Genomic DNA, 25,480 nt, shown 5'->3' on the forward strand with positions numbered 1-25,480 from the left:
AAGTAACCAGCCTGAAGTGAATTTCTCAGGTTGACACACTCGCTGCCCCAGGGTGTCACTGTCCCAGTCTCTGTGCAGCGTGACACCTTCCTGCTCCCTCCTTCAGGGCTTGGAAGCAGGGACTGAGCCTTATATCAGTGATCAAGTACTTTCATGCTGTAGCTCTCAAAAGCCAGTGTATGGTCCAGTGACTGGATTGGTACTGGTTGGTCATGAGTTTTCCCAGGTATCTTTTCTGATACAAAAAAAAAAAGAGCTCCATGAATATAGGAAACTTCCCTGTCATTTTTACCACTGTACCTCATCGTATAGAAATTCCTGGTGCACATCACTTACTATGGCCAGTGAATGAACGAAAGGATAAGTGAATGCATGAGTGAGGGGAGTTTTTCCTAAAGCTGAGTATACTCATTTTCAGAACAGAAAATTCTGATATTATATCCTTCTTACCTTTTTGCCCTTATAATGTGTTTATTTTGTAATAATTATTATATAAGGTAAAAATGTTATTGGAGAGATTCTAAGCAAAAGGGAAATATTAAGCAACCTGAGGTCAGTTCCCAAAATTCTTGCACTGGTCCATGAAATTCAAAGTTGGAAATCACTGTCCCAGAGCATGTTCTTTCTTGCTGTTGCCTTGTGTCTTGTGATGTTCTCTTTTTCTTCCTAAAATTTGCCTCAGAAGGGGTAATCAAAAGTGAATTCAAATGAACCAAAGTGAAAAACATCATTCTGATTCAGAAACACCAACATTGTTGAGCAGCTACCTCGTGCCAGACCCTGGCTGTTCACACCCATGTGCTGTCCTGCCTAAGTCCTGAGAGGTAGGCATTATTATTTTGCTTTTACAGATGAGGTGACCAGTGATCTAGATTCGGGGTGGTCCATATCCTCCCAAAGACAAGGAAGACCTAGAGGGCTGAGGTGGTCCAGGAGAGGTTAATGGAAGACACAAGAATGAGCTGAGGTTTGCCTGTCCAGGGTGATTTGGTTAGGAAGAGGATGACATTGTGATCAGAGTAAAGATAAGGAGGAGTAATGAGCACCATGTAGTTTGGAACAGAGTCCAGACTGACCTGAACGGAAAACAAGGAAGACTGTGGATACGTAGGTGACTGGACAAGATCATTATTTCACAAGTCATGACGCTTCAAGACAGAATGTTCTGAAGCTTGCTAACTTCTCAGGTTCCCACTTAGTCAGTCAATGCCCTGAAGGACACATTTGTCTCTTTGAATTTGTTTACTTGACTGTTTTTGGCTTCACACAATGTTGCTTGGGAAGATGATTGCACTCTTAACTGCTGGGTGTGTTTTCCTATAAGAAAGATTCTCTGCAGTCCTGTTGCTGAGTATGCAGTGCATTCTTAGTTTTCTGTAACAGCTCAGACTTTTGAGTCAGAAGTTTCCAAGAGCAGCAGAAGCCCTGCCTATTATAAGTATCCAGCTCCGTTAATGCATCCTTAAGCTTGGTGTGACCGTTGTATGACATTAATCTTATTTTAAAGTCCTTCTTGGGGGAGGGTATAGCTCAGTAGTAGAGTGAATGCCTAGCATGCATGAGGTCCTGGGTTCAATCCCCAGTACCTCCAGTAATAAATAAATAAATAAATCTAAAAAATAAAAAAAATTAAGTCCTACTGTTTCTAGTGTGCTAGCCTTTGGATCTAACGATGTGTCCACCATTGTTAACACTGAGTCATCTCAGCTGAGGAGTGAAAAGTTGATAAACTTGGCAAAAACGTGTATCTGTGAAGCACCTAGTTCAGTGCTATGTGGTAGGTGTTCAGTAAATTGTAGCTATAGTGGATTCTCCTTGTTCGTGGGTCCCACGTTCGCAAATTTGCCTACTTGCTGAAATTCATTTGTAATCCCCAAGTCAATACTCACAGCACTTTCATGGTATTGTGGACAGGGGCAGAGCAGTGAAAAATTTGAGTCATCTGACATACACGTTCCCAGCTGAGGTCGAACAAAGCCAACACTCTGCCTCATTGCGTTGGCTCTCATACTGTAAACAAGTGTCTTTTGGGTGGTCCCCGTAGTGCTCTTTTTCACATTTTTGTTCTCTTTTTGGTGATTTAATTGTTTAAAATGACTCCTATGTGTAGTGCTGAAGTGTTTTCCAGTCTTTCTAAGCACAAGAAGCACCTTACAGGCTAAAAATGTGTGTTTGGGTAGCATTGTTCAGGCTTAAGTTACAGTGTTCTTGGTCATGAGTTCAATGTTAATGAATCTATAATATTTATTAAATAAGGAAATAAGGTTTATGGTATCCTTCAGGTTTCTGGATTGGGAAAATGGAGGTTGACGGTGCCCGTGACAGGGAAGGCTGCAGAAGCAGCATAGTAGAGGGAAGAAATAATGGGTTTTGGACACATGAAGCATCCCTAGGGCAAGCATTATATCCAGAGATAAGAAGCACCAGGTAGAGTGGGTGGGAAGGTAGTGCTGGGCGAAGCTGAAGGCAGTTAGAGTGTTCCAATCATTTAGGAGGAGCAGTGACTGCATCAGGGTCATGAGTGGAAAGTGAAGCAGACAGATTACCAGCAAAAGGTGTTTGGGGGAAGAAATATAGGTACTCAAGGCTGCTTTCGGCTTTGGGCACACATGTGCCTGATGCTGTAAGGTATTTCAAAGGTGTTGTCGAATGCCAGACATTGCTCTGGACCTTAGCTAGTGACTGGATCCTGCTCCCATAAATGAATCTTCTGGAGCCTGGCCACATGTAGGCAGCCCTCTGTTCCTTTACCCGCTGTCTAATCATACCTTGGAATATCTCCTGGTACCAACAAAGGCCATGACCATAACAGAACCGGCTACAACTTTTGAAATCTGCCTTCAACTCTTGCCCCAGGACCAAACTCTCACACTGGACAGTTTCTCCAAACCCCGTCCTGTGTCCTCACAGGCCATTGCCTGGCCCTTGCTCACTAGCCTGCCTGCCAATTCAGAAAGCTCTGGTCCCAGCTTAGGCCATGCCCTTAAGAATTCGGTAAAACCAATGATCTTGCATGTTTTTCCCAGAAAACACTTACTACCAATAAAGATTGAAATTTCTCTTAGATTCATGGAGTGAGAGGTAGGTGACTTTATGCAGGAACCAGCCTGGAAGCATTAAGGAAGTCAGTGGAGAGGTACATTTGCTCCCACAGTGCACAGCTGTATTACAGGGGACCAAGCCTGTGGAAGAAAGAACTGTCAGGATACTCACAGAGACTTCAGGAAATAGGTCTGAGCTGCTATCCTCATCCCTGCCGTGCCAGGAGGAGACTGGCAATCCAAGATCAAGTCTGGGGAAAGACACAACAGAGCCAGTGTAGCTGTAGAAATCAAGATTTGGGATCTGGGAAAAGGGAGCAGTGCCACGGCTTGAGGAACGCAAGAGTCAGGGGCAGGTTGCAGAACCACATTGTCCAGGAGTCTTAGTCTGAACAAGGCAAGGGCTAAGATGGCCAGAGTCTTGCCTCCCCCGCCTGGCTACCAGGTAAGCTGGCAGAAGTAAACCAAAAGACAAGGAGAAGCGTGCTAGGGGCGTGGGGCAGGGCGGACCTTCTCCAAGGCAGGGTAAACTCGGAGACCCAGGCATAGGAGATCAGGTAGGCAGTCTGGCTGCTCCAGGAGCCCCTCAAGGGCAACCCCACCTGACAGAATCTTTGAAGCTTTTGAGCTTCTCTTTGACCTCTAAGAGCAGCTTCTTCCAAGCTCCCCTTGGAACCTGGGTGAGAGCAGCAGATACACAGTTTCAATCCATCAGTATGTTCTGTGAGGTGGGGACAGGAGGGCGAAGGAGGCAGCCTTCCCCTGACTGGAAGCTCGCAGAAAACTCTGGGATAGGGACAGGGTGTGGACGAGAGCTAAGCCCAGGCCCGTGACAACTGCCAAAGCTGACATTCTGCTACTTGTTCTAAAAGATGAACATCTTTTAGATGGTATCTACCAATCATCCCAAGGGTTCTCACGTTCACACTATTGCATAATGCAATTAAGAAGAGGTAGCGAATATGAAAGCACACTGTTATGCTGTAACACTGAATAAATGCAGAGTACTGAGACTGCTAAAAGCTAGTCGTGTAACAACAGCCTTTATAGCCCCATTTACAGAGCAGTGCTATGCTAAATGTTTTATATCTATTATTTTATTCGATCCTCACAACCGTAAGAGGTAGGTAGTGTTATTACTTGCACTTTATAGATGGGAAAAGCCAGGCTCACAGAGTTATCTAACCCAGGTCATGCAGCTAACTGGTTAAGTGGCAAAATCTGCAGTCACGCCCAAGTCTGTGTTGATCCTGAAGACAATGCTTCTTCCAAAGACCGAAAACGCTGCTGTATCTTTGTTTTAAACGTCTGGCTGAGCTGCCTCTTCACTCACTGTCCGCAGAGGTTAGCCCTGCAGCACCAGTGTCTGCTGTCACCCAGAGAGCAGCCCAGGGGTGGAGGGGGTCCTGAGGAAGGCCCGGGTATGGAGGAGCGCTCCCTTGCCAGCCCTGGGTCTTATCTGGCAGCCTTCACATTCCTGCTAAGCGCCCCAAGCAGGACACATTCCTGACTGGGTGGAGGGAAGAATTCTTGGCATTCTTCAGCCGCTGTCCTCCCAGGGATAGGGATGCAGGGGGAAAAAAAAACCTTCATTTCTAATATTTGGAATTACTCTCAATTAAGTCCTGCTCTCCGAGCCTTGAGCAAGGGGTAGAAAGGGATAGGGAGGGGGAAATTCAGGACCATTGAGACATGTACTTCTCCTTACAGCATTTCTGGATTGTGCAATCAGGAACTCACATTCTTGTTCAGTAGTCTCTTTGGCCTGTGAGGTCCTTGCCTTTGACCTTCATGCTTGACAGACAGTTTGTATTGTCTGTCATTCTTATGCAGCATAGCATCCTAGTATCAGTTATTCTTGTACATGGAACAGTCCAGATGTTTGCATGAATATTACCTCTCTGCAATTTTAAAAATGTATACTTTACTGTGCTTTATCACTCATCTCATTTGATCTTCACAAGAAATCTATGAGGCTGGTGTTATTATTTCCATTTCACAGAGGAGAAATCTATGCTGGAAAGTAGGTAACTTACCTGCTGTCAAATAGTTGCAAAGGCAGAGGTGGCCTGTGACCGAGCCTTCTGACTTTTCTTCACCATGTTTGACTCAAGGCCTCCCATTGTGCCATCACAGATACTGCAAGGGGGTAACTGGGGGCCTGCCCAGTTACTGGGTAACATCTGATTTTCCTTCCCAGAGAGGGTCTCCAGTGACAGACCAGGGGTTTGGAGGTCCAGGCCAGGGAGCACTGAGGAGCTGGCCAGAGCACAAGGTCAGGATGTCACTGTAGCGGCAAAGGGTGAAACAGAAAAAGTGATCCAGAATCTTGAGAAGCTGAGTCAAAAAGCCAAGCCAACCATCTAAGCAGGGATGAATTTCAAGGTATGGACTGTAGCCAACGCGTAAGCCCCGAGCATCCTCCTGATGTCCCACAAACTGATCCCAAAATATGTCTTTTCTTTGGAACTTCCTAGCAAGTGGCCCCTGGTGCCCTAGATTTTCTGTCTGTGTACGTCTGTGTGTATGTGTGTGTGTGTGCATGTGTGTCTAAAGTTTACTTATTAGTAACTGCTAAGTTGTTAAGAGTTAGGAGTATTTGGTATGCATTAACAAAATTTTAGCACTTAACTAGAGTTTGCTGAGGACAACAAGAGAAGATGGATATCTTAGGGATATTGAAGTAGTCTTGAAACTTAGAGAAGAGTCTAATAATGTGCTTACATTTTGCCATAGTCAGAACATGGGAAGAAAAGAGCCTAGGTACAAAATAAGGTCTTATGTTTGCCAAAATGCCACCAAGAAAAATCTTCCAATACTGCAAAAAAGGCCATCTAGAAGGAAGAATTCAAGGAGAGACGTCATCTTATCCTGGGAATCTTTGGGTTGGATCCAGGCAAGAAAAAGTCATCTGCTTATTATTAAGAATCCCAAGCTCCTTAAGTAAATCAAGCCAAAATAGAGTTACCCTCTTCAAAAAGCAGTTCTGAATCTATCCTGGAATATAATTTCATGAATACTTTTATCATGAGCTTTACACCATCATTAGTCAATGTATGTGTCTCATTTCATAAAGTGATCATTGTCTTCTAGTAAACTTTGGTGAATAGTGAGATATCATTGAAGATATAGATGTAAAATAATATTTAGTTTGGCTCCTAAAAGTTACTCATCTTGGTTTCTTGCCTGTTAACTATTAAGAGGGATGAGTTGACGTTGTGCTATTTCACAAAGACATTTTGCTGAGTTGCCATATTCCTTTCAGAATGCATATTCAAAAATGGCAATAGAAGTGTCAGGGGTTAGCTTTATTTAATTTACCCTGGGTGACTGAGTGGCTGTTTGGTGTGAACAAAGCTGAGGGTTAGCCCATATCTCTGGCACACCAGCCATGATCCTATAGGGCAGTGTGGCTGGGAAATTCCTGTTTGGGGTTGTCAGATTGTACATGCTACATCATTTCTATTTTTTGGTGGTTTATCAACCCACAAAAGCCCAAGCCATTATATTACTAGAAGAATAGACAGGAACCATATAGCTTTAAATTTTTTTTTAAAAAACTGAAAAACAAAAGGAAAACATGGTCCCCCTGCCTGTAGTCAGTGGAATTTAAATTCCCAAGGGCTATGGTCAAGTTCTATAACTTGCTCTCTTAAGTTATGTTTTTCTCAGTTCTTAACCTGAGGGTAAGGTCTAAGACATCAAATATAGAAGCCTTAGAGGGTAAAGCCATAATAGCAGATGAATACAGCTTTTCAAAGATCCAGATGAAGGAAGAAGGGGGAAATACAGTAAAAGCAATATTCACACCCATCTTTTTTTTTCCCCCCGAGACAGAGTGGGGTTTGTTATTTTGTTTCCCGTTTTGATTTGTAACCTAGGGCCAGCATTAGAAAAAAATAAGAATGATAACTAGCACTTCAGAGTTCATAAGCTGCATTGATATATGTTAGCTTATTCGAGTTCCAAAATAGCCGTTATTATTAGCCTCATTTTAATACAGAGAATACCAAGCCTTAGAGACTCACCCCAGGCAGCTCAGCTGGTAAGGTACAGCCTGGACCCCAAGCCCCATCTTCTGACCCCAAAGCATTTTATCAGCATAATATAAAGCAAAGAGTGTCCCTTTTTTGATTGGACCTCTCACAACAATTCAAACCAGTTTAATCGATTCCCAAATAATAGAAAATTGTTAACATCAATATCCCACCTATCAATCAATTCAGAAACCCAGAAGCCTCTTGGCTGTTTCTGCTGTTTTTACAAACTGTGTAAGTATGAAAAGCTTGACAATACCATAACCTCCCTGAGAAATTCAAGGTGACATTAATCTGAAATTAGGTCAAGAGGCTTTTCCTTATCCCCTGCAATTTTTACATCACTGGTACCTGTACCTGATAAATTTTAGGCAGTTGTCATTCCTTTAATAATCAGTTTAGTTACTCTAGCATTCATATTTTTCCTTTGGATTATTTTTGTTTTCCATCTGTTTTATGTATTCCTCTACAACCCAACCCCAATCAGTTCTCTTGACATTCTGGTCTCCTGTCCTAAGGCGCTGCTAGGTAGCTAGCACTGAAGCAAGGGTCTTAGAAAATCTCATGCCTCTTCACTATTGGAAATATTAATAAAAATTTTTTCAAATTTCTCAACAGTAATGAAAGACTTAAGACAGAGAATCTTAGTACAAAGTCTAAAAGTCATATTGACATACATATTTTTAAAAAAATAAAATGATATTAGCCACCAGAATACACAGGGATTTGGATCATTAAATTATATAACAATTTGATTTCATGGTTAAATCCCAAACCATTACCAACAAAGTGTGTTGTGCCAGATGTCTAGAGGTCTGGGGCTCAAACCACAGGTATGCTGAGTCCTGGCCTATATTTTACTTTTGGCATACCCAAGAAGCAAGAGGACAAGGCATGCTTCATCTGAGCATTTGTCCAGAGCACACTGAGAATTTTAATCGCATTCCCCATCCCAAAATTACCCTCTTCCACTGCCCCCACCCAAATTCGGGTAAAATAACTTAAGGGAAATTTTCTCCCCAAATGTGGAGGGATTTGTTCTTCTTTATCTTTGGTATTTATCAACCAAAGAAGAAAAATCTTAAAGGAAAACATCTTCCAAGCCTTGTGTCTTCTTCTTTATGAACACTTTCATTGGGTTAAGGAGAGAGCATCAGATGGGAAAGGAAAGTTCTGTTCCTAGCTGGAGATTTACTCCTGTAAACACTGCCCAGCACAATGTACTGTCATAAGAATACAGAGTTCCTGCCTCCTCATTTTTAATGTTCTCTGGCTTCACCCACAGCCCTCACCCTGCTCCACACTCCCTCCTTCCTCAAGTTATTGAATCTGAAGATAAGAGAATTACACCTGAGGCAAAGGAGAAAGAGCAGGGGGTGAGCCTCAGGTTTCACATGGAGAGTCCTACAGATTAAGAGTTTCTTTTTCCTTCTTCATCATTACTCATTATTAGCTTATGACAAAATTAATCTTGTCCCTTCTTGCAATATTTGGCAAATGGAACCTCTGATTCCCATCAGCATATTTGGAGGGTGGGGATGGACACGAAGGGGAGGTGGGCACTTAATGATTATTGCTTCCAACACTGCAGTTGTGTTTGCTGATTTCAGAACTGGTTGTGCAAAAAACAGGAGGAAGGGGAATGAAGCACTGGAGTTTAATGACAGATCACTGGACTCTAGTAGTCAAAAGATCGGGGTTCTTCCAGGTGTGGACCACTGGGTGGCAGCTGACAGGTGAAAGGTGTTAAACTTGTATCCTTCCAGAGAACTATTTATGCAGTAGTGCTGCCTAGGGGGAAAGTGCCAAAGGACAATGACTATAGAGAAAACAAAGCATTAGCCTGAAAGTCAAGAGTCATGGGACTTGAGTCCTACCTCTACCGCTAGCTAACCAGTTAACCTAACCTCGGGAAGTCGCTGCACCTCATCTGCAAAGTGGGGAGAATGACACATTGCCCAGCTTTCTTCCCAGGATGACGGTGAATACCAAATATAATAATACATATGAAAATACTTTATGAAGTATTCAAAAACCTGAAAACATGTAAGATTGCATGACTGAAATGAGGCAGTGGCCTAAGTAACTGCTAAGGGTGCCTTCTAACAGCACAATTCTAAGCTATTGATAGTTTTGAAGTCTGACAAATGTATTTGTAGAATATCTGGCTTTGCTAGAAATGTTGACAGGCCACTTACAACCGACAGTATTGTGCTTAAAAAGGTAGAACTATTATGGAGAACTATATAAAATAATAGTTTTACATAAATCCATAAAATAGCTAGAAAGACAAAAAATACTGGGGGAAAAAAGGTTGTTTTTTTCCCCCATTAGTTTTGCACTTGGAAGGAAATATCTAGTCTCTGAATGAACAGTAGCAGGATGTTAGGGAGACTGTATCATATCCTAAGGGGGAATTAGAGAGCAGGAAATTAGGGGAACATTTCAGAGAACTTTGACTGGGATAAGGAAGGGGTGGAGCACCTGGAAATATTTATCCCAGAGGGAAGAATGTGATGGAAAGCATACAAATGCTTCATAAAATATTGAAAGGACCATTACAGAGGAGATGGTTAGATGCTCTGTTCCAGAAGATGATCACTGGGCATAAAATGAAGTTGTTGGATTGAATGATCTCTTAAGTTCCCTTAAATAAAATTCTAATGTTCCAGAGTTACAGGGACAGAGACTGTGGCTCAGCACAAGGGAGTGCTTTCCATAAATAAGAGTTCTCTTTCAATGGGCAGAGAACCCAGTCCTGGAGATATTTTGATGTTTAGAAGGAGCCTGGGTGGCTGTTGAGCAAGGATGTGGAGGGCATGCCTACATTCTGAGTGAAATCAAACTCCATGACAGTATAGCCTCTCCAATTTTAAGATATTTTGATTTTTTGGTAGGATGTGTCATAAAAAGTGCTGAGTACCAAGTCTGTATGTCCTTCACTGTCAGCAGGGGTGGAGGGGGAGATACTGTCTCGGCGGTGATTGTTATCATTCTCCTCTTCTCCCTTGCATGGAAATTGCTAAGAAGGAGCTTTTCCAGTGCGTTTGGATTAATAACCTTATTTTCTACTTTATTGGGTTTTGGGGGCATTGTTCACTGTAACCATCTGTGAACAGTTGTTTTTCTAGCAGCTACAAAACCAAAGTGACGTACAAGCTCGCACCAAGAAAATCCTATACTCAGTCTGGAATGAGGATATCGTTGGATTCTGTTTTTTGCAGATAGCATATGAGAAACTGATTGACAAAGTCTAGAAATAAATCAAGATCATCTTGACGTGTAGAAATTTGACAGACAGATGGTACCAGCAAAAGCGCTTAACTAGGTCATCGGCCTATAGTGAGTTATGATGTTTTCTGACCTTCTAGACAGCTATACTGCCTGACTCTAGGACAAAACATTGTGGATTTAGGGAAACACTTTCACCATCAACTAACTATAAATTCTACAAATGAAAGAATAATATTAGCAACAGCAGATTTCACTGAACACCCTATTAACATTGAAGTGAAACTCACCCCAACAGTTAGGAGGGGCTAAACATATAAACTTAATGTGCAAGAACAAAAAAAACCATGTAGAGTAGAGTAAGCAAGAAGTAGAAGACAGAAGAAAGGTCCAAAAAAACCCAATATGTATTAGGATACTGTCAGTCGCAAATGCCAGAAAACCCATCTCAAAATGGCCTAAGCAAAGGGAATTTATTGGCTTACACAACTGAAAAGTTTGGCTTGGCTGGCCCCAGAGATGCAGATGTTGTCAGGACAACATTCCCACCCCACCCTCCCCCACTTCATCTCTCTCTCATCTTGGCTTTATTCTCTGGAGAAGCCCTTCACCTAGTGGTCCCTAGAAACTCCAGGCTTGCATTCTCTAAGTCAAACAGAGGCCAGCACCTCTTTCACAGCTGTTTCAGCATAAGGCCCTGCACTGAGTTTCATTGGCTGGCTTGGGTCATGTGTGCTTTCTTTCACTAATGGTAGAGACCAAGAGATGGGTAAATAAAGTCAGCACCTAAACCACAAAGACAGAAACTGGGAAAACAAGGGAGGAGAAGGAGTAAATGCCAGGCAGGCAACAATGAGATATGTCCACTTGCCTAGAACAGCTTCAAGCAATGTGGTAACATCACAGGTGGCCAGGAATCTACTGCAGGCAAACTCAGGTCCACCGTGGAAGATGCAGCAGCATTAAGAACACAGACTAGTTCTGGAGTCTAGATGGTCTTTAGTCCAAGAACAGGTATCGGGCACACTTGGCACAAGAAGATCCCATGTTCTCAGAGTGGCCTAATCAGGCACAAGTGAACACACATTGGAATTTATTACCTGATAATGTCATCTCAGGGAAAAAAGAACAACTCTGAGGGTATGTGGGTGTGCATAGATGTTCAGGTGCAAGAGTCAGTGGCCTTCATGCTGTATCGCTGACAGAGAAGCCCTCAAAAGAGTGCAATAGCCAGCGATAGTCCTGGAGACCCATCTTTCATGTGGCAATGGGTAGAAAAGAGAGGGGACAATTAGTTAAAACACGGGCTAGACTCCTTTCTGAGTGGGGATCGGGGTGGGAAGTGTAATTGCTCCTGGGGAAGGAAGGAAACATAGTAGTAGAGCATTGCTTCTGCTCCATTGTGGAGGTGGGTGGCTACGTCTGGGCAAAGGAAAGCTTTTCAGCAAGTTGAAAAATGGGTTCTTCGGTCAAGGAATGAAAAAGCCACAGTGGGAGAAACAAGGGAAAGAAGACTTCTCAGAGGGTCTGAAATGAGGCATTGAGTTTTAGGAACCATTAATTGAAGAAGGCACTGGCACCTGTGTCCCTTTGGGAAGCTCCTTTCGCCCACTATTACCAAACTTCAGCCACAATCAGGTATGGATATGCCTTTTAACAACTATTTATATTTCTTAATGCTGTAGGAAGCATTAAAGCCCATCAGTGTCTTAAAGGAAGAATCATGTTCCTGTCTTCCAGCTTCTTTTTCCCTGAGGTCCAACCAGAAAAGGAAGGAAGGAGGGAAGGATGAAAGGGAGAGAGGGAGGGAGGAATAAAGAAAGAAATTCTATATATTAGTTTGCTAAGGCTGCCATAACAAAGTGTCACTTACACAGAGTGTAAGTGGCTTGAACAATGGAAATTTATCATCTCAGTTCTGGAGGCTAGAAGTCTGAGATTGTAGGGTTGACAGTGTTTTGAGTTTGAGTTTGCTGAGTTTGAGACAGTGATTTGGGGAGGACTCTTCCTTGCCTCTCCCCCAGCTTCTGACGATTTGCTGGCAATCTTTGGTGTTCCTTGGCTTATCAATGCATCACCCTGATCTGTGTCTTCATTTTTACATGATATTCTCCCTGTGGGGGTGACTGTGTCCAAGTGTCTCCCTTTTTTAAGGACACCAGTTGCACTGGATTAGGGCCGACTCTAATGACTTCATCTGAACAACCTCTGCAATGACCCTAATTCTGAATAAAGTCACATTCTGAGGTACTGGGGGGTTAGGACTTTAACATATGAATGTGGAAGGGTGGAGACACAGTTCAACCCATCACAGCCCATAATCCTTCTTAATATTCCAGAAGTTATATTTTGCTCCAGTGTTTGAATTTTAGAGCTAACTATATGCTTAATACTATGATGGGGATAGGGTGTAGGCTTCACAATACCCTCTTTCCTATCACTGAGACCATTATGATGACTAAAGGATAAAAGACCATATTCTTCTATCTTGAAAGATTTGCATATCGTTTGAAGCAAAAAAAAAAAAAAAATTGGAGGAAAATCAAAATTCTTTTTGCATAAAAGGACTGATTCTTTGACTTTCCAATGGGTGAGGGGAACCTTTTGTTTCTTTACTCTCAGTAGGGACAGGAGAATACAGTACTTCTCACTCCATTCCCACTCTCCTAAGGAGGGGCACCAGAAGGGATTTGGTTTGTTTTTAATTTGACTTTTGAGAGCAACTTCTCCTGTTGCTGCTACAAACCAAGTGATCACATGTTGCTGCAAATGCCCACTTGCCCGGTGCAAGTGAGGCTTTGTGCCAAAGGGAAGACAGCCCTACATTTAACTGCAGTCAAGTCCTTTGTGGGACAGACAGGAGTAACACGCATGATTGCAGCGCATAAGTAATACACCTCAGGACATCTGCATTGTGCCTACTCTTTAGGACAGAGGCTACAATTCCTGGCCAAGTCAGTGTTAATCCTAGACTTCTAACTCCAGAGCCGACCCTTGCAGAGAGTGGCGTTTCCCTTCACCTCTTCCTCTCCCTATATTCTCAGCCCAGTCAAGCATAAATAAATGGGCAATTTCTACCCTGATCACTGAAGCTCTAAAGATGGGGCACTGAACTCACTAAATGATGAATACATGCCATATGGAGCTAACGGCAAGTTCAGATGTAAATGATCTCTGTATTGCTCTCTGCATTGCAGATAAAAAGTCCCCTGTGTCATCTCTTTGTACTGTGCTGTGTGTATCTGAAAACAGCTAAAAATCACTGAGAAAAGTGGAACGTTAAATTTCACCTAAAAAGGACTGGGTATTATTGCTTACATTAATGACTAGTGAATGTTTTAAAGATACTATTTGAGGTTACACACAATTTATTTCATTTGGAATCCCGTATTTTAAGCAAACGTTTGAATCCTCTTGGCCAGCTGTATTAATAGCGCAGTGCAGTGTACAAGAGGTGGAGTCAGAAATTCTGGTTTGGATTCCTGCGCTGACAACAACATTTGCCAAGCACTTACTGGGTGCCAGCAGCTGTTCTAGGCACTATAAGCTATATCATTTCCTCCTCACAACAACTCTAGAAGACAGGTCCTGTTATCCTTACTTTTTATATGAGGAAACCATTCAAATAATTTCTAGAAGAGCTGGATTCACATCCACGCTGTCAAGCACAGAGACCACGCTCCTTCTGCTACTCCCTGCAAACTCTTGCCTCTAGTTGTTTTGACCCAAGCGGACACAAACTATTTCTTAGTCTCTTTTTCTTTATTCTTAAGAAGTGGGGGTGTTGAATTAAATATTCTCTAAGGTCTTTTCTGTTTCTAAACACTCTCTTTGTGTGATCACTCCCTCTTCACTTTCAAAATGTAAGTAAATCTTTTATTTAAATACTGCCTTTCTTCTTCAGATCCTAAGACAATCCTTCTGTTGATGGAGGAGGCAAGGAGAGAATCTTTCTTGTTTCAAAAATGGGAAATAAGAAAGTTCAGGAACTGTTTTGCCTTGGGCTCATCTCTCTGTTGACCAATGTGCAGCCTTCTGTTGGTGCCAGAGGGACGTGGGAAATCCCGATTGTATCAGCAGAGTTCTGGAAGTCCCCAGATGCACGGGTGGGCTGTGATGTATGGGTGGGCTGTGATGTATGGGTTTGCCCTCTCTGCAGAAGTAGAAACTATTTAGGAGTTCTCTGTAACCATTTATTATTTGCCTAATTTTCTGATATTCTTATCTACATTCAACAATAATACATTTGTGACGTGGAATATTAATTTCTCATTGAACTCCCCTGATTTTTTTTTAATGGATTGATGTGCCAGCCTAAATACAAGAGGCCAGCTATGTTCTATGAAACTGTTTGTAAGCATTCCAATACAAAGAAAAAATATATTCCTTTAAAGATACTCCTCAAGGGCCCCAGAATTTGCACAGACCAGCCATGGAAAGATGGAGACGAGAGTGAGTGTGTCTTTTTAAAGTCTGGGGTTGAGGAGAATCAAGGAAAGATAGCAAGAGTGTCTCAGCCCCAAAGTAGTTCCTGCTGAAGTTTCTAAATGAAGTGAACTGACGGAGGACCTCTTTACCAGAGCGAATTCAAGTACACGGAATATTAGATGGGACTATTGTTGAAAGAGGAGGAGAACTTTGGTAGGAAAGGAGACTCTGGAAAAGATTCCTCAGCTTTCTTTCTCATTGGAACCTGACCCTCACACAAGCAGTGAAGTGATTTACCTAGCAGCAGATTTTTAAAACATCTCTTTCAAGTGCTGATTTTTTAAGCTTGAGGGACAATTGCTGAAGAAAGTAACTTATTACTGGATGTATAAGTTGGATATTTCAGATAGCATGAGTGATCAACACCATCTCCTCCCTTACACTTTGTTAATTTAATCAAAAAGTTACTATATTCTCCCCTCAGAAGGGACAGAAAGGAAGGAAATCAGCATTTATTGAGTACTCTCTATGTGTCAGACAAATTATTTTGTTTTCTTCATCACATCACCCTTTCCTCCCACCCAGACTTAATCATAGAGAAACCGTAAGAAACCACTTTTGAAATGGACAAATCAAAATTGGATCATTTTTTAGCCATTTGCAGCAACATGGATGGAACTAGAGAACATCAGTCTAAGTGAAGTAAGCCAGAAAGGAAAAGAAAAATACCATATGCTATCATTCATATCTAGAATTTAAAAAAAAAAAGGCACAAATGAACTTATTCACAAAACAAAAATAGACTTACATGGAAAACAACCTTATGGTTACTGGGGGGGAAAGAAGGGTGGGAGGGGATAAATCAGGAGTTCGGGATTTGCAGATACTAACTAATACATATAAAATAGATAAATAATAAGTTTCTACTGTATAGCACAGGGAACTATATTCAATATCTTATAGTAATCTATAATGAAAAAGAATATGAAAAGGAATATATGTATGTATATGGATGACTGAAACATTATGGTATATATCAGAAATTGACACAACATTGTAAACTGACTATACTTCAAAAAAAAATTGGATTTTCTTTCATCTTCTTAACAATTTGGAAATTGTGCATTAATCCCCCTTTTTGGTTGAGGGGTGATACGGAATTGGATGCTAGTTGCAGAAGGACTGTCCTGGCTTTGACTCATGGAGGACACTGTACGAGTACTTAGAAGGCCGTTTCCACACAACCCGTTGTAAGGGTGTGTGCATCCCACTTCATCCGTCCATACTCATGAGTCCCAGAATTGTGTGTATGAATCTCTTGAAACCTGTTATTTTTTAGTAGTCACTAAGCCAGCGCAAATATTTGAAAATTTAAAAAGAACTCTCAAGGTCTGTAGTCCTTTTTTATGTAAAAGGAGCCTTAAATGCAAAATAAAACTCAAGTCAGTCATACTGGTTAAAACATGGAAGTCTCAATGTCTTATCAGTGAGCTGCAGAGATAAATATCAGTAAGTATAACCTCAACAGAGAAAAAGGCACGTGTGATGGAAGTAAAAGCAAATGTAAGCTTGTTCAGAGCCTGTCTTACAGATAGAAACAAAATCTCTGCTAATGTTAAAAGAGATTTTTTTTTTAATTATAAGTGTCTGTTTTCATTAACAAGATCCCAAATCTTCTGGCTATGATCACATTAACATCCAGCCCCGACTCTCCCAGTGAAACCACTTTATTGCATCTGTCCTTGTATTTAAAATGAGTGTTAGTCCTTCACGCACGAATGACAAAATATGCACAGAAAATATAGTTATTACTAAAAAGGCAGTAGATTTTATAATTTTAAGAAGTGAAAAACAAAGCCATTTATCAGGATTCTCTAGTAAATGTAGTATTTCTTTGTATGGCAGAATTTGCATGAATATTGTTTTAAAAATTTCTGGACTTAAATGATGATAAATCTGCTCTTAATCAGATTGTTATTGTCTATAATAGTGGAAGTTTTAGGGAGATGTCCTCAAAAGTAGATGAACTGTCATATCTTTTAGTAACCTAGGAAATTGTGAAAGCAGTCTGGTTAAAACAGTGGCCTATAGCAGAGCACTTAGTGAGTGGAGTCTCTGTGTCCCTCTTTTGGAGTAGTTTAAAAAGCCCACCTGGGAATGATGGAGTGTGTGAAGTGTTTTTTTTTTTTTTAACTTAAAGTATAGTTGATTTACAATATTGTGTTAGTTTCAGGTATACAGCAAAGTGATTCAGTTACACACACATATATTCCAATTCTTTTCCATTATAGGTTATTATAAGACATTGAATATAGTTCTGCATGAGTTTTAAAACTGGGGCTTTTGAATTGACTAATTCAGAATAATTACTGAATAAGATTGTAAACAAATAATGACCAGTTAAAATTTTTATCACCTCCCCCCTTACCAGGGACTCTTCTTATGCTTCCCCCATCACATGCTAAGTAACCATATATATTTAGTCAAAGTTAGGAAACTGGAGTAAACTTACAAATTAGAATACCACTAGAAACTTATTTCATAGGAAAGATCCTGCCCTCTCCCTACAAACTAATCAAATTTGAAACACACAGTGTTTGGAATTTTCTGGCTGATCTCAGCTGATATGAAAATACCAGGGGAAGGAGGCAGGTGCAGTGATGACAAACAGATTTGCACAGTTCTAGGTATTTTTGTCATTGTCGGCAAACTTTTTGAGGATCAAATCAAGAGTACTTGCATGCTATCAGGTTAATTTAGAAAGTTGTTCCATCCAGAGAGAGGGCTTTAACTTCTTTTTAAACAGTAACCTCTTCCTCTCAAAACTAAAGGGCCTTTTCCTCTTTACTCTCCAGAAACCCAGTATATTATTTAGGATTAATGTACCTTTACATGTGCCAGAAAAAAACAAAATAACTGTGGCTTATGTGATTCTTTCTGTTTCATATAAAAGATGTCTGGTGGTAGGCAATACAGAGTAAGTATAGTGGTTCTACAAATATGTGAGGGACCCAGGCTCATTCCAGTTTGCCACTTTGCCATTCCTCATCCTCGTGGTCCAAGATAGCTGCTAGCACTCCAGCCAACCCAACTGTATTCCAGCAATAGGATAGAGGGACAAGGAAATGTACATTCTCTCCCTCTCAGGAGTCTTCCTGGAATTTACACACAAGACTTAGCCAAACTTCAGCACATAGCAACGTTTAACCGCAAAAGCGGCTAGCAGGTCTGCAGCTGAATGAAAATGGCTCAGCTAAAATCTGGGGTTCTTATTGCTAGAGAGAAAAGGGGAATGGGTATTCAGAGGTAATGAACAATCTTTGCCTCCAAACTTGGGTTGGGGTTCAGGAAAAACTAGATGCTACATCTCCTAACTTCAAGTGTAGAGTACTTTCACACGTTAAATTTCTGTGTTAGAATATTATATTTTGCTGAGCTGTCCAGTATATTCAGTTGTCTTGTGACTTGTGGTTAAATATGGCTGTAGAATAATATAACCAGCAAGTGTCTTTCGTCAGTGGTCTGTTTTGAAATTCTAGTTTTCTTAAATTCTATTTTATGAGCTATAAAACACATACCATAAGTGTCACCTTTTATGTGATCCTTTTAAGCGTACAATTCAGTGTTCTTTTATATCCACAGAGCTGTGCAACTATCACCACTAATTTTAGGACATTTTCATCACCCCAAAAAGAAACTCCATACCCATTAGCTACCACTCCTCCATAACCCTTTTCACTGTGCCTTGGGTAACTACTAACCAACTTTCTATCTCTATGGATCTGCGTACAATGGATGTTTCATAGAAATGGAATCATAGAGTATGAGGTCTTTTGTGACTGGCCTCTTTCACTTAGCATGTTTTCAAGGGTTCATCCATGTTGTAGCATGTATCAGTATTTCATTCCTTTTTATAGCTAATATTCCATTGGATGGATATCCACATTTTGTTTATTCATTCATCAGCTGATGGAATTTGGGTTCTTTCTACTTTCTGGCTATTATGAATAATGCTGCTATGAATAATCATGTACAAGTTTTTGTGTGGGCATATGTTTTTATTTCTATTAGGTATATGTACACATAACTAGGAGTGGAATTTCTGGGTCCCGTAGTAACTCAATGTTTAACACTTTGAGGAACTACCAAACTTTTCCAACGTGGCTGTTCCTTTTTACAATCCCACCAGCAATAGGCTTCAATTTGGGGGCATCCTCACCAGCACTTGTTATTGCCTGTCTTTGATTTTAAGCCATTTTAATGGGTGTGGAATGATAACCCATTATGGTTTTGATTTTCATTTCCCTGATGGTAAGTGATGTTGGCATTTTTCATATGCTTATTGGTCATTTATATATCTTCTTCAGAGAAATGTCTATTTAAATCCTTTGTCAATTTAAAAATTAGATTATCTATTGTTGAGTTCTGATAATTCTTTATATATTCTAGATAGAAGCCCCTTATCAGATATGTGATTTGCTAATATTTTCTCTCATTTGTTGGCTGTCTTACACTTTCTTGATGATGTCTTCGAAGTACAAAAGTTCTTAATTTGTTTTGTCATTGTTGTTGGGGTTTTTTTGGGGGGGTGAGGGGAGGTAATTAGGTTCACTTATTTATCTACCTAATATTATTATTATTATTTTAATGGAAGTACTGGGGGTTGAGCCCAGGACCTTGTGTATGCTACATGGACTCTACACTGAGCTATTCCCTCCCTCCAAAAGTTCTTAATTTTGATACAGCACAATTTATCTATTTTTCTTTGTTGTTCATGCTTTTATTATCATTTCTAAAAAAACCAGTGCCAAGTCCAAGGTCACAAAATTCACTCTTAGTTTCTGCTAAGAGTGTCGTAGTTTTAGCTGGTAACATTTAGGTGGATGATCTGTTTTGTGTTAATTTTTGTATATGACTCTTTTTGTACTCTAACTCTTCACAGCACATTCAAGTAATCATTGTGAATCATGGGTGTCTCCATCTAAAGAGGGTTCAAGCAACTTTAGCAATTCGTACTGAAAAAGTTTTTGGGCTGGATTGCCATTGAAATTATAAACAATATACTCTAGAAAGAGTAATATGTTCTATCAATGCTTCTTTGTTTATAATTGATCATAAATAGCTTTAAAATGACCAAAATTGACTTAGGCTTACTCTCTCCTTTAGAGCTGGATATAAACAACTGAATTAGGAATAGGTACATTTAGGAATAGTATCTTTCATGTTCCTAACAGACAGCATTCTGCCTTCATGCTCACTGTGGAAATTGTGACTATAAATTTTCAAATTTTGGTCAGTTAGGAATTGAAAGACCAAAAACAAAAACAAAAAACAAAACAAAAAAACACCCAACCTTCTTAAGATAGCAAAAACTAGACTATCGTAGTGAAAAAACTATTTAGAAATTCTAAGTGCCTCTTTTTGATTTTGCACACAGGTACCCATTTATTAAAGGCAGGGGAATTTAAAACCACAGAATCAGAGCTGGAATAGATCTGAAGAATTTATCTCTTCTAGCCCTCACCCCTGGTAGCCTATGTTTTCTCATTTCCCATTTTACAGATGAGACAAATGAAGCAATTCTTTCTCTGCTTCATTTCTCGGCTTCCTGAGTTTTGGCTTCTTTTTCAGGTAGGCTTGATCTAGTAGGAGGGTCACTGGCAGCAGAATACTTAATTGTTATAGCTACCAACCCAAGAGGAATTTGCTTCTCTTTCCTAAGCACTCGAATTCTACCAGTTTTCCCAGAATTGTGCCTGCATGACTGACTTAGAGATATATCTGTGTCTATGTCTAGACACAGGTAGTAAAGAATGGAGCTGAATCAGTAACACAGTTCTCTCAACTTCAGCCTCATCCTATGCTCAGTGTGATTCACCATAACTGGCTCGAGTCTCTTCAGACTACAAGCCATATTGTATTTATATTTTTTGGGGGGATGGGTATGGTGGAAGTACTGGAGACTGAACTCAGGACCTCATGCATGCTAAGCATGCATTCTACCACTAAGCTATTTCCCTCCCCCACAATGGATTTCTTATATCTCTTTTAATTTTGTCTTAAACTATAACCTGAATATTTTATAAGCTATTACATTTGTTATAGTTTACATTTTAATTTTTTGTACATTTTTTTCTCTGAAATAAGTTTAAATTTCTTGAGGTCTCCAACTATGACTTACACATTTTTTTACATGTAAAATTTTAATACATTTTTATACATTCAAAAAAAGTATAGTTCTTTTCTCAAGTCAATACTTTCTTGTACATAGTAGGCTCTTGGTAAATATTTGCTTATTTGAGTCACCTGACTTGACGTGGAAGCAGAGAACAGAGTCCTTCATGCAGAATATGGAAAAATGAGGGGAGTCAAACATGGGCCCCAGATTAGAGGGGAAAGGGGAAAACACCCAGCAGGGCCATGAAATTCATGGTTCTAAATCTGAATAAAGCAATTCAAACCCATAAAAAGTGCCAGTGAAAACCATCCATTGTTTATGATGTAAAATAGAGAAGACATTCATAGGAATAGAACTTTGTGTGAAAGAAGTGTCTTCATCCACTCCCAGACTGAAGTGAGTAGTTAGGCAAAAGAGATCCAGAATCAGAACACATTAGATGTACTAGGAATGGATTTATTCTGGGGAAAGTGTTCATTTGTATTAATTAGATTTATAAGCAAAAACTATAGATGGCAAGATTTTAGATAGTAAGAGAACATTTTAAAGAGTACACAATGATTTATAAAATATCTTCAATCTAAGACAATAGTTATGCAATTTTTAAAAATTTATAATTATTTTTGCAGTGGGAGGTAATTAGGTTTATTTATTTACTTAGTTTTCTGATGGAAGCACTGGGGGTTGAACCCAGGACCTTGTGCATGCTAAGCATGCGCTGTACCACTTGAGCTATACCCTCCCTCTAATAGTTATACAATTTTAATCATTATTTTTACTCTAAAAAACAATCTAAAAATATTAGAGAATTTGAACAAGAAAATGGTATCACTCATAATCTTTATACCCTAACATATATTTGTGTATTTTCTTTGAGTCTTTATTCTCTTATATATATATTTTTACATTTTAAAAAATCATAGAACCTATACAAGTAAAAGTCAACTTTTAATTATTTTACCCCTAAGAATATCTAGGAAGAAAGCTAAAATATTTCTGAATAAAGGACGATGAAAATAAGCTGTTGTTATTTTATTAAAAAAAAATTAAGGAGTCAAGAGGGAAATCAAATAGGATGGATGTGTGTTTCTTAAAATCCTATCACATTCTAATAACCATTTCATTCTTAAAAGTTGCATATGAGCTCCAAGGAATACATTGATCGGATTGTTTTGGCTAACATTTAACAGATTGTGGATAATCTTTTTTAGACATGTAATTTCAGTTTTGGCATGTGTTAGCTTTGCATTTTCATGATTGCCTTATATCCATGATTTAAAAAAGTGAATCAGTATCTCTAAAGAGATTCAATGAAGCATAAAAATAATGATAAAACAGTAATGTTAAATACTACAATTCAAATAAAAAACATAAATTATAAACAGGATTCCAGTGCAAGTACAGATTATAAATCTGTATGAGCTGTGACAGAGTCTATTTGTGACTTTGCACAAGCAGTCACAAAGAAATCAAGGTGTAAATTGGAAGCACAACAATAAATATCTGAAAGTTGAATTTCAGTGAGGGGGCAATCTATTAATATTAATCCCTAGTACATTGTCTTTTATAATGGTTTTATCAATTAGCTTTTGTGTCATTGTTAAACAAAGCACAGTCACTTCTCATCAACTGAGATTTTCTAAAGCAAACACTAAATAATGGTTTATAACTGATGAGGAATGTGAGCTTCATGAGGGCAGAGGTTTTGTCTCTTGATGAGCTGCATTCCCAATACTTAGCACAATTCTTTGAGCTTAGTACTTGTTCACTTATTAATACATGAACTAATAAAATAAATATTACTTATAAGATTGTAAATTAATAAAGTACTTGTTAATAAATGAACGGATTTTTCACAAAAAATATCAGCAAAGAAAATCAGAATCATAAAACTATCATTCAAAGTTGTACTCCTTGTAGCACAACTAGATATAAGTTACATGGTTACCAAATCAGCTGAAAATTAATAAAATTTTAATAAGAGAAAGCAGAATGAACTATTAGCAAAATTGTTTGATTAAATATCATTCCTTGGCATTGCAAATATCCACAGCATGCAGTGTTGAAGAGCAGTCATGCATATACTGTAGTGGTTTCACTTTCCAGCATATGTATGAATTAGTGCTCGACAAGTTACTCTGTGTATCACTGAGAACTGACTACAGGATTTTAGTACTTATTATTTTGTAAACTGTGATGTAAGCTGGAGAAGAGGCATGTACAAGGTAGCTCTGTGAGTAGCTAGGAAGTGTGTTATTACAACAATAAAAGAAAATGAGTGATCAACTCTAGGCCTCCTGCTTTTGCTTGGGTTGTTCAAGGAAAGAATGAATGTTTTAAATATGATCAAGTTATGACCTCTAAGTATACATCCTTTTAGCTGGTATTGTGCAAAGAAAGATGCACATGTAAACGGTTCTTCTTTTCTATGCTGAAGCATACTGGTTATCAGGAGAAGGGTGCTTGCATGCCTTTTTGAAATAAGAAATGGGATGCTGATAATGCCAGACAATTATTACTCAACAAGTGTGGCTTAGCACTATACTCAATATGTAAAGTGACTAAATTTATCATTTCAGGGATAAAATATCATGATTTTTAATGTTGCGGATATCAGGATTTCTTTATAAGTCTGAACTATGGCACAGAAACTGAAGTCTTGCTCAACAGTTGACTTTATTTCCTTGGAGAAAGGTATCAATTTTTCATTATTGGGACTATATAAAAATAGCAACCCAAAGTTGCAACAAAATATAAAAAAGTAACTAGCAGCTCTCATGAAGTCCTCTTTACTTAGCAGGCTATATTCTACTATCTCTAGCCCAGTCACTAATGGGTTCTCTTGCTGTAAAAAGAGACATCTGGAACGATATGGCAGTTCTCTCTGGCTCCCATGTTACTGCCTTTGCCCTGGAACTTTTCTCCAGTTTGTCCTGCCCAGCAGATTGCCCAAACTGTGCATGAGTTAATCCTGACCTCTGAAAGTTGAGTTTCCTTTCCAACTCTACTAATTTGGGACAAGTGTCTGCAACAGGGTTACTTTCCCTTGGTCCATGTCCGGTGCCTTGGTAAGTAGGGTTCTGCCTGACTTCAGCTTGTTGTTTTTTTGCACTGTTTGAGATGGAAATGCTTTGATTCTATACCACATGGAAGGTATTCAATGCCCTCCAAGATTGTAAATTCCTACCGGTTTACTTTGCCTTTCCTATCTAGCCTTATTATTTCAGAAGATGTCAATGATACTGTCTTGTTCATACTAAATATAGTCATCCAGGAATTACTCAGAGGAAAACACTGGCTGCATGCTATATCTGGTTACTCAGAATTTATTCCAATTCCTGAAAACATAGAAGAAAAGAAGCAGAGGTCAGTCTACTCTGTATAATTCATTGAACGCTCTTAACATTTCATGGGAAATGACCAATAAACCTTGGTCAAGAATCTCTACTGATTTTATAGGAGATAAATCTATTAAATTTAGCAAAGGCTTTCTCAGAAAGGGCTCCTAATCCCAACTCAAACCTTTTCTGCAATAACCCCAGTAATGGCCAACTTATTGGCAATGTGTGAATTATCTCTCATAACTGCGTTTACCTTGGTACACACAGCAGTTGTGGCCTGGAACTTTACCATCATGAAATTATTTGGAGTAATCTGAAGGTTCAGACTGAGAGGATGGCACCGACCAGCAAAGGTTTTCTAGAGACAGAGCTGATATTTTAGCTGGTCAGCAATAGGATAGCTGGCCTAATGGTTCCTGACTGATCCACTCTGATTGATGCCTGTGCTGTGCTGTTGCTAACACTTTGGGTAGCCACATTTTGCATATCATCATCACTTGTAATATATTCCTGAAGATTTCTGAGCCCTCTAATCATTCATAGGTTGCTCCAGATTAACAACAGGAGTTAGGCCTACTGAATCACCAACGAGTGCTATCTGTAGATTTGTTTCTGTGTGTCTCTGAATTTCAAAGCAGTCAAGGTTGCTCCTCTGTCTCCACCAACCAGGCCCAGGTTGGCCTTTTCTAGATGTTGTGGGGCTGGGCAAAACTGGGTGTTTAGAACATAATTGAGGTCCTGGAATTACTGCCATTTCAGTTTCAATGTGCAAAGATTGATTATGACTAATGGCAAAATTCATTCATGGGTAACTGGAACAGAAACAATTTCACAAAAGGATACTCTGTTTTTAGTTGAAAGATAGTTTTCTGATACAGCTTTTCTAAGCTTTCATGTCAACCAAAGAACTTGGATCCTATAATGATAGAGGACAAAGGGCTACCTTTTAAAAGAATAAACAGATTTCTAAGTATTTTGTTAGAATTATTACTTCTACTTACAGATTTCAATCTAAAAAAATTTAGGTTTGCAAGAAACATAATTTCATTTTTCCATAACTCAATTCAATTTCTATTTCAAGCTCTAATTTTATAAGGGGTGGCAGACACTTAATCATAGTCAATTTGGCAGGGATTGCATCTAAATTGAGGAGGCTTCCATAGGATTAGCATGTCAGAGGGAGGGGATGGAACATTTGATCCTTGCTCTTCCTTTACTGTGCTG

At 39.5% G+C, this 25,480-nt stretch overlaps 1 protein-coding gene across 3 annotated transcripts in view; it reads left to right on the plus strand.

Annotated features, from left to right (window-relative positions):
- Nucleotides 1–25,480, plus strand: part of LOC116669001 (EH domain-binding protein 1-like) — a 197,534-nt gene that overhangs the window by 88,330 nt on the left and 83,724 nt on the right. The window contains exon 1 of one of the 3 annotated variants that reach the window (XM_032497650.1): nucleotides 23,923–23,983. The exons of the other annotated variants lie outside the window; for them this stretch is intronic. The gene's annotated coding sequence lies outside the window, so the exon portion shown is untranslated. Of the gene's footprint in view, nucleotides 1–23,922; nucleotides 23,984–25,480 lie in introns of those variants that run through there. 3 annotated transcript variants of the gene reach the window in all.

This window comes from Camelus ferus, chromosome 15 (assembly GCF_009834535.1).
Source record: "Camelus ferus isolate YT-003-E chromosome 15, BCGSAC_Cfer_1.0, whole genome shotgun sequence".
Classification (NCBI taxonomy): Eukaryota; Metazoa; Chordata; class Mammalia; order Artiodactyla; family Camelidae; genus Camelus; species Camelus ferus.